This window comes from Mustela erminea, chromosome 7, assembly GCF_009829155.1.
Source record: "Mustela erminea isolate mMusErm1 chromosome 7, mMusErm1.Pri, whole genome shotgun sequence".
NCBI lineage: Eukaryota > Metazoa > Chordata > Mammalia > Carnivora > Mustelidae > Mustela > Mustela erminea.
In genome coordinates this window covers 18,697,855-18,714,928 of record NC_045620.1, presented here as the reverse complement: position 1 = coordinate 18,714,928, position 17,074 = coordinate 18,697,855, and the positions used below count along the sequence as shown (strand labels likewise).

The window sequence follows — 17,074 nt, the reverse complement described above, 5'->3', positions numbered from 1 at the left end:
AAAGCAGCCCTGTGCCCTGCTCAGCCCCTCCCTCCATCAGCCAGCCCAGTCGGGGAAGGAAGTCCCAGCCAACCGTGGGGACAGTTGTCCAGTGATTTATGGCCCCGAGACAAAGCCTCCCAGGAAAGACCCTATGATGTGCACACGTGTTGTTGGAACAATTAGAGCCCATCCATCTGTGTGTGTCAGCACGATATCCGGAACATACGCCCGGGGCAGGGCGGGCCCAGCCCAAGCACCAGTGTTCACATGGGACTTTCCAAGGTGGTGACAGGCACAGAAGCCTCAGAGCTCAGGGGGACAGGCCCCACTTTTCAGATCACTCGGAAAAGTGACTTGCTCAAGGTCACTGGGCAGGAGATTCAAACTCCGGTCCCCTTGAGTTCCTGAGTTCTGGGCCAACACTCTTTCGTCACATCTAACTGCCTCCCTGACTGTTTCTGTGGGTGTCTGGGCCCATGGGGGCTGCAGGGCTCTTCTTCCAGTTTTCCAAGATTGGGCGGCTGGTCCCCACACAGGACAATTTAGCTCCCAGTCCCCAGTTCACCCTGAAAAACTAAGCGGGGATATCGGAAGCCATCAGCAGCCTCCTCTCCTGGGGAAGCAGGCCCTGGCTTCCTTCTTTGAAACTATGAATCGACTGGGACCCTGGAGGGCTCTTGAGTGACAGGCCATCGAGGGTTTGGGCCATTGTGAGAGGGGCATATGAGGCAGTTCCCCGCAGGGCACCAGCATATCCCTGGGGAATGAAGGCCAGCACCTCCCATCCACGAGCACCGGGTCTGATTCAGCTCCATGAACCCCGCCTGGGCCCTGGCCCAGAGGAAGTGTAGGACAAACGTTTGCTGAATAAAGGAACACACCACTGGCACCAGAGTCATTCCAAACAAATTCAGTCGAGAAAGAAAAAAGAGAGATGGCTTATTAAAATGATTAAGCGATGGGCAAAGGCTTTTGCTTCTGGTAGAACGTTCATTGTAATAAGTGGAACGTGAAACCATAGAACAACAACAACAACAACAAAAAACCCGGCGTAACACCAGCCTGATTTTAATTGTGTCAAATAGCACGCATACATTTGTGCCTGGTAAAAAAAAAACCCTAGATGAACATGTGAACCAAAATACTTACAGTCATAGCACCGTGCAATGGGCTTCTGCATGGTTGTATTTTTTCCAAAATTCGGTTCCAATTTTTTCCAAAATGTATTAAAGGATCACGTGACATTTTCCAAATAATAAGGAAAGGCCATAACTAATTTTATTTATTTATTTATTTTTAGTATCATAGTTTTAAATAATAAAGTTTGGGGCACCGTCTGCCTCTCTGAACCCAGAGCCAGCTCCTGGGAAACAGGCAAGGCTTCAGGGTCGCGTGAGCAGGAGGAGAGCCTCCCGGCGCCTGTAGGAGCCACACCGCGCATGGCACCAGCAGCTGCCTGTCCCCTGTCCAGGGCCTTCGGGCGGCGGAGAGTGAGGATGCCAGACCTCCCGGCCACCTGCCAAACCTTCGCCACAACCGAGTACACTTCCACAACTCCTCGCCCCATAAACAAGTCGGTAAATCAAAGCACATCTCGTCTGCAAGGTGGGCCCTTTCTGGTAAAACACAAAAAAACTTAATCTTTGGTCCAGAAGCAGTAGATTACGGCAGCAAGTCAGCAGCCAAAACCATTAATCTTTGCCGCGTTCCCCAACTGGCCCGAGTAGTAAAGAAGATAATACCCCAGCAGAATCAGTGACCCACTACAAATTGGTCCTGAAAGGTCCACCAGCATAAATAGACTTTTGCTGATCCAACACTTGTTAGGAACCCCAACAAAGAGACTATTGGCTCATCTGATGAGCCGCTCGCAATGGGCCCTTGCAATGGCTGGTGATGGATGACCCCTTTCCCTTGGAGGGGAGGGTGCAGCTCCTGGTATGGGGCCCTTTCTCATCTTAAATTTGTCCTCAATAAATCACAGGTGCAGAGGAGCTGGCATCCGTTTCATTACACCTACATGCTCCAGTATCAATCACGCCACCATGGCGGCCTGTCTGGGCACAGTTCATTTCAAGTGGCTTTTTCTGTTCTGATTCCGTTTCTACCACCATCTGAGGGGCTAGGGGCCCTGCGGGTGGGAAGAAGCAGCTTGGCCCTGGAGGCCTGCACTTCCCTGGCCTCGGCAACTAGTCCCTCCCTCCTTCTCCAGTAACCACTGCCCAAGCAGGAGCCAGTGGCAGGTGGCAGAGACCTTGATTCAGAAAGACTTGTCTTCAGATCATGGCTCTGACACTTGCAGACTTGGGACAGGTGGCCTTCCTTTGCTGAGGTTCAGTTTCCTCATCTGGAAATTGGGGCTAATGGCCAGGACCTGTTAGACACAGTAATATGTGCAATGAGCCTAGCACAGTGCTGGGCACAAGGTAGACCCACAATGGATCTGAGTCCCGAGCTCATTCCTGGCTTGGATGCTGGCTTTCCCTTCGACACCCAGACCCGGGAGAAAGTGGAAACTCTGCTCTTCGTCTTCCCGTGTCTACCTGCCTGGGCCGTTCCTGGTCCCGGCAAAGGTGCGTCAATTATAGCTCAGAATTTATGAAGATGTTGCCACAGCTCGTTTTGGGTCTTGTCCCTTTCATCGTAGGCAGTTAAAATATACTTAAAGCGAAGGACACCAGAGAGCTCTCAGACCTCTTCTTAATGCAATAATCAAATCCTTTGATGTCATTAAATGCATGTATAAGGCTCATCATAAAAGCCGTGAACTTCTTTTTTAAAGAATCATAAATGAGAATAGATGGTTTCTTTTCAGGCAGGTCCAAAGCTGGTCGGTCTACAGCCACCAGAAGCAGGACGGACACATCCCTCCGAGATTGCCATCGGCCTCCAGAGTCCACAGCCCAGCAGCCTCCACCATGGGATGGAGCACTCCAGGCCCAGAGGAAGCCTGGTAAATCTTTAACCCAAGGAGCATATCTTAGAGCAGAAGAGAGGGGAGTCTAAAGAAGCCCCACTCCTGAGCTGGTCGGGAATGTCAGACAGAACAAGCTTTTCAAAAAGACACTTCTATTCACTCTGCCCCTACAAGAGGGCTGGAGTGACAGGGCCATTTATTTGTAGAAGAGCTAGGGTGGGGGTGGGAAGGAGGGGCAGAGAGAAGTAGGAAGAGGAGAAAAAGTAGAGGGAGGATGAGGAGGCAGGGGGAGAAGGCGGGAGCAGGTAGGGAGAGAGAGAGAGAGAGAGAGAGAGAGAGAGAAGGGAAGGGAAATAGAGCAGACTTGCCCCCAGCACAGGGCAGTGCATCAGCCCCGAAACGCTGGCTCAGTCCGGAGCCTGAGCCGCATCTCTCCGCCTCACACGTCAGAGGGGAGGATCACAGCGACAGTGATGGTCGCGGTGATACCGAGGACTAACCACGGTCCCGCCTTGCGTCTGAGACCTTTCCAGGCACAACCTCATTCAATCCTCCCAACAACCCTGTAAGGTAGCTACCACATCTCATCGATTCTAACGGGCATACTTCCTTTTTCTCACTTTAATGTCTCTGAAATGGAGATGCTTATTACAATCGCTGTCAGCTGGGCAGCAGCCTGATGTCCTTGTCACGTCTGGGAACACACATCAGAATTTGCAGAACGGGTATCTGTGGCTCAAAGGTCCAAGGATAATAAAGAAGCATTTTTTTAAAGTCACCCCACAACTAATGCTTGCTATGTGGCAGGAACACACAGACCTCGCCTAACCTGAGCCCATCTCTGAGCACAAAGAGGTCTTTGGAATACCTTAAACAAATTATTTCACTTGTATTTTCCTTCTTATGTATGTACAAAGGCCTTATGAGAACAATCTATGTCTAAATAAGGTACTCTCCATCAGTATGAAATTAAAATTCTAAGGGGTAAGAAAGTACTATATCATGGTTTAATTGGCGTGTTGATTCTGTTTTTCTTAGTGTGACATAAAACAATGGCACAACATACAATCGTTGGCTTTTTGGACTAAGAGGGCTGTAGTACTGTTCCATCTTACAGATGAGCAAACTGAGGTTCAGGCTTCTTTGTTACTTACTTGAAGCCACACAGAGAGTCAAAGTCTCAGATCTTTCTGATTCCAGAGTCATGTTCTCAGCCATTATTACCTGTCTTCTCTGACATTTCTGGAGCCAAATCAGCATAGGTTCAAATTCCAGCTTTGCCATCTACTGGCTTTGTGACCCGTGAGAGCAACTTCTAATCTCTGAGCCTTAAACAGAGATGCCAATGAAGCCTGCTTCTCAAAGTTGCAAGGGAGAAAATCCTCGTGGGAAAAGGTGTAACGCTGTGCTTGGCCCCAAGGAGGTGTCCGGGATGTGGGGGTTAAGTGAGCGTCTGCATAGACATCAGGGTGCACTTGAAGACCATCCGCTTTACCCGTGGAGCGGCTGCCTAGAGATCTGGACAGCATCAGGAGCCCGGGGCTAGCACCGGGACACTGTTAGTCCTCGTTGTTCTAAGCCCCAATCTCAGGACAAGCCAGTCCAGTCTCATTTCTCAGGGCCTGCTGGATGGATCCTTGGCTCTTCCTTCCTACTAACAAAACAACAGCCACATCATGGCTGCTTTACTATTATTACTACTATTCATGTGTATTGAGCGCCCATACTATGCAGGCACAGTTCGAGGGCCTTTGCATGTATTTTGTGCTCCCGATAACCCCAGCAGTGGGTAGGTTACAGACAATGAGGAGGCTCAGAGAGCTGAAGGACACACGGGTTACTTTTAGGTGTCTTGGGCCCATGTAGGAAGCAATAAACCCACTGTCTTGGGCTAACGTGATCTCGGGGGACCAGGGATTCATCTCCATTAGATGGGAACTTAAAGTTACGAAGTTGACTGAAAAGTCCTCGAGGATGCCTCTCGCCCCCTATTAGAAGCTGAACAGGTTTACTGTAGAAAATGTTGAAAATACTTTATAACAAAAAGCTGCGACCACACAGAATCCCGTTACAGAGATAACACCCCCTGGTTCACATTTTACATTTCCTTCCATTCTGATTCCTCTCCATATTTTACACAATCGACATTATTCATGCAACTTTATAACCCTGCTTTATCCCCATCCTCCGATAGGTATCACATGGTATCACAAACCTTTGATAACATCATTTTAATTGTTTTCACATTTCATCCAATGGGCCGTCCATAACCCACTTAACCACTTCCCTAATGAGGGGCTTTTAGCCTGTTTTCCTGTGCTTTAGGGCAGATGTGTGCTTAAGGTTTGTGTCTACTTCTATCTCCTTGGGATAAATTATTTGTCACGGCATTTCTGGATCAAGTGACTTGTGCATTTTTAAGACTCTCAATAGAGACTGTCCAATCATAATTCCTACTTAAGATTGTCTATTGGGGTGCCTGGGGGGGTCAGTGGATTAAGCCTCTGCCTTCGGCTCAGGTCATGATCTCAGGGTGCTGGGATCGAGCCCCACATCCGGCTCTCTGCTCAGCAGGGAGCCTGCTTCCTCCTCTCTCTCTGCCTGCCTCTCTGCCTACTTGCGATCCCTCTCTCTGTCAAATAAATAAATAAAATCTTTAAAAAAAAAAAAAAAAGATTGTTGCCATCCAACCTCGCCAGCATTTAGTAGTAACATTTTTTAAATTTTCAGTTACTGTATTCGCGTTCACTAGTAAACATGAACTTGTTTTCCAACTTCAGCACATGATTGTATCTGTGAATTTGTGGCAGTACAGCCAGAGAAGTTAGATGCCCCTGCTGGATCAAGCCACCTGCCCTTGAATCCCAGCTCCCTGCTCACAGTCTGTATGATTTGGGGCTGACTAACTTTTCAAAACTTTTTTTTCCCCATTTTTCTGATGAGAATAATAACACATACTTCATCGCATCTTTGTAAAGAATGAGTGAGAGATCCCATGTAAATTATTCCCGCTAAGTACTAAGTGTTCAATAAATATTAGCTATTTAAACTGCTCCTTTGGTAAATTTCTTCCCACACACTTTCCTCCTCTCTCTCCTGGACCCTTGATATCTCTCTTACCAATGTAAAAGAGCTCTTTTTATATGAAGGACATTAGCCCTTGGTCACGGTTGTGGTGAATATCTTTGAATTGGCACTTAAAGGTATATTCCTTCTGCTTTGATGGTCTCCAGAGAATTATTCCAGCGCCATACTCATCTAGAAAAGCCACATAAACATCTAGGAGTTACTGCTCTGAAGACAAGGTTTAGAGAAAGGAAGAAGGGTTGATTTCCAGTGAGGTGTCTCAGAAGCTGTGGCTTCGGCCAACAATGCTGCATGTGTAAAACACGCAGTAGGAAGTGATGAGATTTGTCGTTGTGTGTCTCATCCACAAAGGCAGCCTGAGAGCTGGGACGCACAGAGAATGCTGCCGCAGCTCCAATACATTGATGCCTGAATGCTGCCCCTGGCGCTTCATGCCGGGGAAGGAAACGATGGAGCTTTCTGGAGCCCACTCCTTCCCATTTTCAGTCCTGAAGTTGTCCTTGTGTTTACAAGGATATTTTGGCACACACACACACACACACACACACACACACACATTCCAGGATCTCCACTTCGGTACACCGAGTATCTTTCTGTCAACGAGGGTTCAGAGGAGTGAGAAAGCCCCCTTTTTTCATTTTTTATGTCTATTAAAAATAAACATGCTGAGAAGCTGCCTTTTCGTCTCTTTATCAAGCCCCAAACGACGTGGAGCCCTTGTCAACTCAGTGTTGACGAAAGCAACCCAGCACAATTTATAAGACGTCAGGAACAAACTTAGTTAAGGGCAGGCTTCCCCTCCATTGATCAAAACGGGTTTTCACCGGACGATGGGCAACCGGTCCCTCCACGCAGCTCCAGCCACCCGGCAGGCAGGATGCCGTCCCCGGCCCTCCGGCCCGGACCCCACTCACTGGACTCCTGGCCAGCCCATGTGCCAGGAAAGCCGGGAGGCCACCTCTCTGTAGGTCAGCACAAACGAGATCCATTTCATGCTGAGTCAATTTAATCAATACACTTCTTGCATTGGAAACGCGGGGCATTTAGAGAGAGCAAAGGCATGATACAGTAAAGCAGCTTTAAAGTCTAATGAGCTTCTCTGGGCTAATTAGTGACTTTGCTAACTGGAAGCTTTCTTTGTTAGAAAACACACCCTTGCCTTGGTGCGACACAAAATGCCAGTGTTTCTACTCCTGAATGTACCTCCCTCCGGCTCTTATCAAGCCAGGCAGGGAAGCACTTGGTTCCTCTCTCCCTGTTAGAATTCATAGATTTTTTTTTTTTTTTTAAATTCAAGTGGCTACCATTGCATTTTTGCCTGGTGAAAACTAGAAAGTGCAAGAGCTCAATTTCTCCTAAATGCCACCTGCCACCATCCAGGCAGGGCAGGAACCAGTCAGGGGGCTACAGAGGGCAAACTAGAGCCCAGCCCTGGCGTTTCTGGAAGAGACACAACAGTATGCCCCTCCCGCCCCCCTCCCATTTCACAGGGAGATCTGGTAATTTGCAAATTGAGCAGCCAACATCATTTTCCAAGGAGCAAGCAGGATCTCTACTCCTCACTAGGAGAATGTGACCCAATCATTTGTCACGGCAACGCACGGATTCTAGAGCACTTGAGAATTCTTAGCCATAAAGCTGATTACTAACACAGGAATGGGGGGGGGCAGGGGGGAATCCTTTAAATCTGGGAAGGAGGGGAGGACAAAGTCCCGATGGAAAAGACATAGAGCCTGCTAGGGTGGTAGCAGCCCAAGCGGAGCTTTCTGTGAATTAGAATTGCAGCTTGGACGTAGGAGTGAAAATTCCTTCCCTCTTGTTTTCCTGTCTTTTTTTTTTTTTTTTTGTCGCCGGCTGGGTCTCTGTGTCACTATCTCCGTCTCCTCTCTTCTGTCCTTCCTGAGTACTTGCCGAAGATACCCTGCCTGGAAATAATTGCATTCAGACCCCTGAGTCCCACTTAAAAGTCTTTAGGACTGATCGAGATAAACTCAATCAGGCTTCTGTTTCCACCCAGAGTGCCCCCATCATTTATTAGACGAATTAAAGTATCAATTTCTGTTTAAACATTAACAGGGTGATGCCAAATATTAGTCAGTTCCTAATAATTTTGAGGGATTAAAAAGATAATAAAAGTAATAGTCCATTACATTACCTACTTCAGCAAGATTGTAATGAGCATAATAAATTCTGGATCAGGGTTATAACAACTTCCATCTATTTAAAATGAATTTGTAGGGTTACTTTCATTAACTATGTATATGGGGAAAATGATCTGACATATTACTTTAAAAGAGCTGTAAAACCGATTAGGAGAAAATATGCTTTCCAGACAGGGACGCCGGCCACCGGGGACAAGAGCCTCCTCGGGAAGAGGGGATCCAGCTGCCGAGACGGTGATTCCCTGTTCCTCACCCCGCCTGCTTGCTACTATGAAGAACCGATGACAGAATCAAGCCAGAATGAGAGTGATGGTTCCTTCCCCACCCTCCTCTTTCTCTTTTTTTTTTTTTTTTTTTTTTTTTTTCCCCTCTCTCCCAGGTATATTCCTGCTAATGAAGCAGGGCTTGGCTCTGGGAAGTTCTGCAAGGAAATAAACCCCAGGCCTGCCGCCCAGCCTGGCCTCTGGGCCCCCAGGGGAGAGCTGCCGTATTAAAGGGGCCCATGCCCTCATCGCTGGAGGAGACAAGGGAGCGAGCACTTGGTTGCACCACAGAAATTACTGCTGTACCTCGAATGCCCGCTTCATTTATCAATTTCATAGCAGAAAAACCCATATGACTGCCTTGTTCACTCGTACGCTAAATCTCGACACAGAAAGCTCCCCACCGCCAGTCAAGTGTGCCGCGTGTGGGCCTGGATAAAATAACTTGAAATACCACTAATGATTTATACTTAATTGAACCTCTAAGTGATTAACGTGGCAGTAATGAATGAGTAACCCCCTCTTCGCTCCCTCGCCCGCTGGGCCCGGCGTCTCCGGGCAGAGTGGGCCTCGCCTGGGGACGTCAGCCTCGGACAGCCCGCTCGAGCCTTCTCCCTCGGCTTCCCCCGAGCCACCCGTCTGGGTCCTGGCTACATTGCTGTCGCTTGCAGTAAATGACTCCATAAGCACCGTATCAGACCATTGATCCTTTTTATTAGATTACCCAGTGGTAAGGTTAATGCATTTGCATTTGGCCAAACGGAACAGGTCAGCCTGAATCCCACGCCAAGATCAGTGTTTAATCGGACACCACGCAGGAGGGCCGTTCTATCAACATATTGATTTGTTGGTGGCAGTCGTCGCGGGATGTGGAGGCCTTTCCTCCACCCCCAAAAGGAAGTGCCAGTAGAATACACTTCCGGGACTGTGTCTTCCTTCCAGAAGACTCTCTGACAGTCGAGAGGCCAACACGAGAGCCTCCCTGCTCCCTGTCCCAGGATATGCGTTTCTGGCAGAAGGATGGCTTCTGTAAAGGTTTTCAGTCCCCTCAGACAGAGACAAAGGTGGGCCCCTCCCCTTGGACCAGGAACCTAGCTGCTTTCTCTAAATGAAGGAGAACCAGGACTTAAATCAGTGACAAGGACACAGCGTCAGAAGCCAAAAATTCTGCTTTTTCTGACGTTCCTAGAATCAGACCGGGGCAGCAATTTCTGCCTGGGTTTCTACCCCCGACATGAACTTCCTCTTGGATTTTCTAAATGCATTAGCCCAATGCCATTAACATGGTTCACCACTCTAAGGATTTTCTAGTAAGTGAATGTGTAAGACAGAAAAACCTACTTTGTTGAACTAACGTGAGCTCTACAACCGGGAACATAGTTTTGGGTGACCAGAAGCTCCCCAGAGACATCCACCCCTAGAAAACCATGTTTCTTTATAGATGGGGAAACTGAGGCCCAGAGACAGAATGAAACTTACCCGGGACCTCCCCAATGAGTTCATGGAAGAAGTCACTAGTCTTCGGCCTTCCTGACCGGCCTCGGATGAGAAGGCGGGCCTCCTAGAAGAGGTGGCTTTGAAGCTGTGGCACGAACGAGTCTCTTTACACAAAAGTCCTAAGACACAAGCCATATTTCCCATTCAGCTGCCTGAACTGGGTCTTTGCCAGAGTGATTCCGTGGAGTGGGACTCGCTGCTTCAGGATGGATTTGTGGAGCGCAAGCCTCCGAGGACAAGGAAGCCGGCTTTCCAGTTCCCTTTCCACGTTCTGAAGGGAGTCAGGAGGCTGGGCAGGAACCCGTCCTGTGAAGTCAGAAATCCAGAGTTCAAGTCTCCGCTCAATTACTTGGGGCCCATGTCATCGTTCTGGACCTCGTGCTCCTCAATTGTAATAACGCTTGCCAGCTGGTTTTGGGATTTAGTGGGATAATATGTGTAAGGTGACCCGCACGGACATGGTCCTCATCCATGTAGGGCTTCTTCTCCATCAGCTCCCTCCCTCCTGGTTTCCATGACAAGGGTGATCCCCCCAGAACTTACAGGCAATAGTGGTGGGTGACAGGGAGATGAAGACACCCCCCACCTACCCAGCTGCCTCCTGCTTTCTATGACAAGCCCAGACCCTACCCCAGCCCGACTGTCAGAGGGACCTAGAAGCCATAAGGATGAGGGAAGGCCGTGGTTAAAAAAATAATCTTACATTTTTAGAGTGCTCTGTCATTTATTTATCAAGAGCTTTATACATGTGTTGAACCTTGTCTAATGCCCCCACCAGCCCTGTAAGGTGCAAAGGATTATGCCCGGTTCCTATTACAGAAACAGAATGTCCCAAAGTGACAAACCTAGGAAGGGCCAGGGCTGGGGCTGGAGCCCAAGACACCAGACCCCAGGATCCAGGTCCTGCCCCGGGGCCTATCTCAACCCCTACCCCCAGGAAAGGAGGTGTCTTTGCCCCAGGGGACAGACCAGCCTGCACCAGACACCCTGCTTCTCCTTCTCTTCCTCCTGGGCTATTCCATTGTTCAAACAGCCCAAGGGACAGGCAGGGGACAGGAAGGCATTTGTCCAGAGGGAAAACAGCTTCAGAGGTAAAGGGGGAGGAAAAAAAAAAAATCACTGAGTGAGCTACAGTTGGCCTTGGTGAGTTATTGAGAAAGTGCTGAGGCGGCAAGGTGAGGTGGTGACAGGCCCCTAGGGGCCCACGGGAAGTGTGCGATCTGATAGGGAGCAGATGCGGGTAGATGCCTCCCGGAGATAACCGAGACCGTCTACCTGGGAAAGAGAACAGAGAGAAGCCCGGCCGGAATAGACTTTGCGTCCCCAAAGTTGTCCGGGTTAGAGCTTGGTACCCAGTACGCTTCAGGCCTGAGCAGGCCCAATTCCCAATTCCCGTTGGCCAGCCAGCTCAGCACAGCAGGGCAGGGGAGCTGGATGGCCTGGATAAAGTGTCAAGCACAGACATGAGCAGACTTTTGGTCACCGGGTGGGCCTGGGTTTCTCCGCAAGGGTGTGTGTGCCCGGGCACACGACACTGTGTCTGACCATGATACGTGGGACCGCATTCCCATGTGGAGATGTGTCTCCGGGAGAGCCTGAGGCTGGTGGGCAGGTGTATCAGTGACCGTGGCCGGTCATCCGGGCTGTGGGCATGTGGACGGACACATGAAGGTATTAGGCTTCGACGAGAGGTTTAATGGCCGCAGCCCAGCTGTGGTGAGGGACGGTATGGGAGCCGCTGGCCTTAGTGACAGGAAGGTGGCCAGGAGTACGTGCTTCAGAATCCGGGAAGGAGTGTCTGCTCTGTCCTGAAGAGCCAGGGAGGGCTGTCCGGGGGAGGGGACATTCACTGACTGCAACCTTCTTCCTGAATCTCTAATGGGACAGACTTGAGCCAGAATTTGTGGAAATTTCTATTCCCAGCCAGACTCATATTGGGTCTGTTGTTCCCAGAGTGGATCGAAATGGGGACACCACCCAGGCCACACAGCGTGATGAGCTGAGGCAGTTAACCAGCCCCTACTCAGCAGTGTCAACACGGGCTTCCCACCTGGCCCCGCGTGCATATGAGGAGACAGAGGTCAGCAGGCTAGTCCCCCCGGCTGCCTGGACTCCCCAGCCTGGGGCTTCTAAGTGATTTCTAGCACGTGTTTCCGCAGCCTGGACAGACCTGGCTTTTCACATGCTACACAGAAGGACAGACCCCTGCCCGGGGCTGGACGCTGGCCTGGATGCCATGGTGCCTGAATCCCACTTCGAGCACCACCCATCCTGGCTACGTGCCCTTCTGAACACGAGGCTCAGTCACCCCATCTGTCCGGTGGGGATGATTATTCCTCCATACCTGCGTTACGCATACAGGGATTGGAGTCCTGACCCAGAGGAGCAAATCGCTCAGGCCTCTGTGAAACAGGGCTAATCACAGCAAACAAGCTAACACGGAGGACAGCACTTTAACAAATTTTTTCTAAATAGCATTTGAGAGAAGTCACCTGGGAGATGGAAAAGCTCAGCTTGATTCTCAGCTCTTGGCCCCGTCCGCCTTGCCGGCTGGGCATTCCTCAGAACATCTAGGCATGTGGGCATTCCCTTCAGGGGATGAGGAGACCCAAAGTGGGGACTTTGGGACCCCAAGGACAGGAAGGCCCAGGAACAGAGTCTGCCGGCCAGAAGGCACTGGCCCATGGCTCCCCACAGCCGCACAGCCATGATTCAGGAAAAGGCTGACAGGGATATTAGCAGTGTGGGTTTTTTTTTGTTTTTTTTTTTTTTTTAAATCCTGAGCCCAGAGAAAATGCACGGTCAGGAATAAAGGCGCCCAAGAGAGCAAGGAGAAAGAGAAATAATCAGAATTAGCCAGCAGGCAGGCAGCGTGAGCAGGGGCAACTCAGCCCCACGGAAGGCCGGAAGCCCCCACACGACCCCCGGCTGGGGAGCCGTCAGGGAGCGGGCAGGCCCGGCCAGGCTCATGAGGGCTGCTCCTGCTCCAGCCAGGACCTGGGCCCCTGGAGCCCAGCGAGCAGGCATAATGGAAGACAAAGAAGCCGGCGCCAGGTGAGTCCAGCAACCCCCTGGGGCTGCCAGGTAATGGCGACCCCTCCAGCCCCCAGACAGTGGAAAGGGTCCCAGCAGAAGGCTTGAGTTCTCTGTCCGCTGTTGTTCACGGGGCTCTGGATGTCAGCACTGGGGTTGGGGGCCAGCCAAGTGGCCGCTCAGATACTGCAGGAGGCTGCAGGGGCCTCTGAGAGCAGGAGGCCTCGGTGCTCCCTCCCTCCAGGTGGAGAGGAGAGAAGATGACAGAGACTGCGGCCCGAGAAAGTCACGGGGGTGCTTTCCCTGACAGGTGGAACGGGTGTGTCAAGGTATTCTGGAAGGGTGGTCCCAGTGCCTACTTTGAGAGCAGAAAGGAATGGATTTTGATGAGCGAGGGCAGAGCAATCCACTTCCGTGGGCAATGCAACTGACATCTTTCCTAATTGAAACCTGCTTTTCACAAATCATGTTAGACTATCCAATTGCTTAAGGAAAAAAGTCTCTCGAGAGAGAGAGAGAGAGAGAGAGAGAGAGGAGAGTTGGGGGAGAGAGCAGAATTAACGCATCAGTCCCTAATTCCACTCCAGATTCCAAATTAATGGAGTATAAATTAATGACAAACGTGTGTGATATCCTGGAAGTCAGATGCTTCTCCACACCCCCTCGCTCTGTCCTCAGGCAAAATGCTTCCCTTCCCTGAGCTGCTTTTCTGTGAACATGATACAGGGAAAGCAGATTGCATCTCTCCAAGTCACCCGTGCCGTGGCGGGAGCCCATTCAGCCCGGCCTTTATGCCATGAAGGGTATTAAATTAAAGCTTTTGACAGTGTCTGTGTGAATAGAGCCATTACACAGAATTAAATGTTACGTGTGTTAAAAACATCATTTGCTGAATGCCACATTTACGACAGCACAATTTTGGTAACAGTTTTGGCCGCGTTTCCTCTGGTATTTTCGTGTCCCCATGCATCTCGGTAAACAGAAGCACAGGGACCTGTGTCACCCTCTGATCTCTGAACCCCATCCCCAGCTCCTGTAATGTAGGTTTCCTTCCCTCACGATGTGAGGTAAATTGAAATCTTATCATTCGGATGAAGCATAGGAGAGGAGGGTGTGTTTCCCCGGAGCCTTGCTAACTGTCCAGAACTCTCCGTGCAAAGCTCTACATTACACTTCCTTCTGCGGAGACCCGAGGCAGACGTTCCAGAGAACCGTCTCGAGCTCCGGATGGTGCCATCTCCCATCTGAGCTGCGCCGTCTCACAGTCCATGAGCGGCTCCTGTGGTCCTCTCTGGGGTGCCAGGTCACCGCCGGGATCACCTGGACCCTCGTCTTCCCAGCCCACTCTCCGTGGGTCACCTAGGTGAACATCACACCCCAAACAACAGCCCCCCAAATTTAATTTATTTCTTACCTAAACAAGTTCTTTTATCATAAAGCAATAAATTTGTCTTGGTGCTAGCAATTTGTTGCGGGTGACATAACATTGCAAATTGATTAATCGCTACTGTACGCGGCAAAATGAGAAAAGCAAGGAATTATTATGAATAGCGTCCGTCTTTTACGGGAGGGATTCATTATTCAAAAGTGCTCACTGGTGCTTACATGTGCCCTCGGTGCAGATTACATCCATTTGCAGACTTCCCACATCATGCTTACACAAATCAACAAACGTGCATTTATTAAGACATAGAATGAAGGCTATTTAAAAGTGAAAAATGGCCTTTTGTGTTACTTTTCTTCAAGGAAGGCAGATCTGCGTGGGATGTTCCTGGGAAGTGGCATCAGAGCTGTCACGTGAGCGTCTTGGGGTTCTGTGCGTGCTGTGGCTCAGGCAGGCAAGACTGGAGCTGCCGGCTCTGCCGTGGACAGGCCCCAGGGTCAGAAACATCCTGCCAGGGTTCTGGAAGGCTCGGTCTGGCTCAGGAGATGTCAGCGATGGGCCGTCACTGTCTGCTGGGCAGGTACCGGCCGAGAGGAGTCTCAGCCTTTTTAGTGCCCATCCCCTGCCCCCTAGGATGGGCAAGGAAACAAAATATTCATTGAGCACCTACTCTGTACCAGACACTATGGTGAATGAGGCATGTTCTCCCGCCCTGAATATCCTAAGACGGTTGCAAAGACCAACCAGAATAATACATGTTCAGCGCAGGTTAGTGGCAATGGCTATTCTAATGACCTTTCACCATTCTCAAGGTATTATTATCACCATTTTCAGACGGGGAAACTGAGGCTTAGAAAGGTTGCAAGACTTGGCAAATCACACAGGGAGAAAGTGAGCAGGACTGAGCTTCAGTTTTGGATCTGGCTCCAAAAACTCAGGCTCTTTTTCACTAAATCACCGCCACAGCTCTCCTCAACTGTCAACAGGAGACAGACTGGCCTCTAGCCGAGGACGCCACATGCCGTCTGCATGCCGCCCCCCGCCCCCCCCCCGCCCCGCCCCACTCCTTGCCTTTTAGGTATCCGTCAGGACATTGTGAGGGTCTGGAGAGTCCATGACCTTCCCCATGTCTTCCCCTAACTGTTCCCCACGTCCGTAGAGCCCCGCCCCGTCTGTCCCTACCAGATCCCTCCTTCTGCTTCCCCTTGTCTCCTCATCAAGGACTCATCCTGAAGGGAGCTCCTGGCTCGTCCCGCTGAAGGCCAACAGGCGGTTCCCAGCTCCCATATTGATTGTTTCTGCTGAACCCATGCTTTGTTTAAAAATAGACCAAGTTCTCAACTTTCATATTCTAATTAGATTTCAAAGCGCCTTTTATGAAATGAGAACATCTTCCTTACTTCTCTGCTGCTCACAGTGCCATTCAGCACTCCCGGCCAGGCTCAAGGCCCTCCTCATCCCTGCCATCACCCATCAGATGAGAATAGTTACTCATCCTCTGCCGAGAAACCCGTAGGGAACCACGGGCCCATGTCCAGGTGCCCGGAAGCCAGGGATGGTCAGGTGCTGAGCCTGAGCACGAGGCTCGAGCTGAGAGCTGGCCTGCGAGCCTATCTCACAAGACAGTGTTTCTCAAAGGCTGTCCTCAAACCATGACTCTAGGACTTGCAAAATACGCAGATTCTGGGCCTCCCCTAGACCTGCCGCCGAATCAGCGGCAGGTAAGGCCTGACAGTCTGAATGTTTGAAAGATCTCTGTATAATTTGTGTGTGTGTGCACCAGAGTTTTCGAACTATTGCCTCAAAAACTTCCCAAATTCCCTGCCCAATGTTTGATGACATCAGATAGAAACATCGATCATTGCAAATCCTGGTTGACTCACTGACATTCCTCACTTTCTAAAGGAGAGAAGGTGTTCCCTATCCTGCAGCCCAGGAGGCTCCCTTCTTTTCAACTGCCTTGATCTCTTGGGGCCCTCCTGGTTGTCCAGCAGGACCAGTGTGCCTCCACTGAGTCTAGGTGGTGGGTCACTTACTGGATATACTCGGTAAAGCTGCTCAGTCTGGGGCCAAGGAGAGGCCAGATTTCCCCACAGGGTGCAAGTCAGCTGGGCATCTCTGTGCAATCCTGGGCTCTGTTTACAATGGTCAGAGCCCTCAGAGTTATCAAAGACCTCTGTCCCCGGCTCCTGCTATCACAGTCTGTCATTATTTTACATGCCCTCAAATATAGTTCTCGAAACTTAGCATGCATCTGAATCACCAGGAAGGCCTGCTGAGACAAGACTGCAGGGGCCTTCTGACTCAGCCTGTCTGGGGTGGGGCCTGAGAATTTGCATTTTTATCCAGTTCCCAGGTAATCCTGCTGATCCAGAGAACAGATTCTGAGACTAGACTCCAGGCCCATTGATACTTCCCCGGGGTCCAGTACACAGTAGGTGCCTAAGTTCTGTTGGAAGAATGAATGAATAAGTGATTGAGTACATTGCACGAAGTGCCTTCCTGAGCACCATCACTGGGGCTCCTCATTCCATAATACCTTGTGTGTGGTTAACAGATGTGAGACATCTGTTAGAGGGCCCAGGAGGAGGACATGTCCTGGGACCCGGCTGAGACCTCTCCACTGCAGGTCAGGCTTTCTGGCTGCTCACGCCCCCAGGGACAGACCTGGCTCAGCTAGGAGGCTGGCTAGCCCTGGAGGAAGAGAGGCAGCCCGTTCCGTCCTTGATGAGAGCAAGGGCGAGTTTTC

General features: G+C 50.4%; 1 long non-coding RNA gene across 1 annotated transcript; it reads left to right on the top strand.

Annotated features, from left to right (window-relative positions):
• The first annotated feature begins 1,310 nt into the window (after positions 1-1,310).
• LOC116596435 lies at positions 1,311-8,479 on the top strand. The gene is made up of 3 exons (XR_004288116.1): positions 1,311-1,559; positions 2,798-2,935; positions 8,319-8,479. It is a non-coding gene; the product is annotated as an uncharacterized LOC116596435 (long non-coding RNA).
• The last annotated feature ends 8,595 nt before the right edge of the window (positions 8,480-17,074 follow it).